This window comes from Mus caroli, chromosome 2, assembly GCF_900094665.2.
Source record: "Mus caroli chromosome 2, CAROLI_EIJ_v1.1, whole genome shotgun sequence".
NCBI lineage: Eukaryota > Metazoa > Chordata > Mammalia > Rodentia > Muridae > Mus > Mus caroli.
This window is the reverse complement of record NC_034571.1, coordinates 170,657,207-170,658,612: the sequence shown is the minus strand read 5'-3', so window position 1 is coordinate 170,658,612 and position 1,406 is coordinate 170,657,207. Positions and strand designations below refer to the sequence as shown.

At 49.9% G+C, this 1,406-nt stretch overlaps 1 protein-coding gene across 1 annotated transcript in view; it reads left to right on the top strand.

The window, feature by feature from the left end:
• Kcnq2 (potassium voltage-gated channel subfamily Q member 2) overlaps nt 1-1,406 on the top strand; it is a 59,510-nt gene that overhangs the window by 14,850 nt on the left and 43,254 nt on the right. The gene's annotated exons all lie outside the window — the stretch shown is intronic.

Sequence of the window (1,406 nt, the reverse complement as noted above, 5' to 3'; positions counted from 1 at the left end):
AACACAACACACAGCAGTCAAGGAACACAACACACAGCACGGCAGGACAGGAAGTGAGGGGCTAGGCACTCCTAGAACAGTTTTTGCCTGTGACTGAGTGACCACTGACACATGATGGCTCAGCCTGGAGGAGGCTAGCTTTGAGTAGGGGACAGATCTGAGGGTGACCTCCTGTTCTGTTGTTATTTGTCCCTTATGCTGGGGCTCGTGGCTGTGAGCCTGTGAAATGCCCACCTCATGGAGGCTAGATGCTAGGGGAGCATGCTGTACACCTCCTGAGGATACATGGTAGGAAGTGACAGAGTCCTGCCAGCCTTCTAAAGCCCCAGTGGCCTCTCCTCATCTCTAAAGTGGTCGTGAGTATGGGATGTTCTGGAAGGACAGTTGCCAGTCACTGAGGTGTTTACAGACAGATGGCCAGACTGTTGTTGTCTTGGGCCTGGAGGTGTGGCTAGCCTACGCTCTCCTTGGAGGCCTCCCTCCTGCCTGGGGAGGAGCCCGGTCACACAGCCTGAGGAGCTCTTTCCTTCCTCTCTCTGAGCTTCCAGGAGCAGCGTGGGCGCTACTCTTCCTGCGTGTCCCTTGCAGCCTCCCCTGCACCAGTCTTCCTGGAGGGGGCCATCTGCTCTGTCTGTTCTGAAAACTTAAAAAACAAACCGTGGAACGGAGGAGCCATGGCAGCACTTTCTGGAAGCTGCTGGAGTGGCAGGGNTCCAGAATGGCTTTCCTCTGTACCATGGATGATACACAACCTGCTGGCTACGGGAGAGTGTTCTGGGGAACACGGTTCCTATTCTCTCAAGATTAGTCACTGGCCTTGTATATCCAGGTAATCGTGGCCACATTCAAAACTGCCCCCACAATGTTCTGAGATGCTTGGTCAGAGACCCTTAGGAATAAAGCTGAGTTGTTTTTAATTAAANTTATTTATTTATTTGGTGTGTGTGCACGTGCATGCATTTTCAGGCAGGCATGCACATATGTGTCAAGTTGATTTCTCCTTCCATCATGTGGATCTCAGGGATTGAACTCAGGTCATCCGGTTCGGTCGGTAGCAAACTCCTTTTCCTGCTGAGCTATCTCATTGGCTCGGCTTCAGTGTTTTTTAACATAAAGGAATACATTGTAGTGGTGGGCTGGATTCTGGACTAATTCTGGACTAATCGTGGACACCCTATTTTTGAGGTCTATCCCTGTAATTCTGTCCCTGACCCTGAATTCTATTTTGTCCAGGCCCAGCACATGCTCACTCTTATCAAACCTTTTTTTCTGTTAAACAAAACAAAACAAAACAAAACAGAACAGAACAAAGCAAAACAAAACAAAAGGAAACAGAACAAAACCCCACTTTCCCTGCTTCTCTCTTAGCCAAGCCTGCTCCTTCTGACTCAGCAGGATCCGGCCCC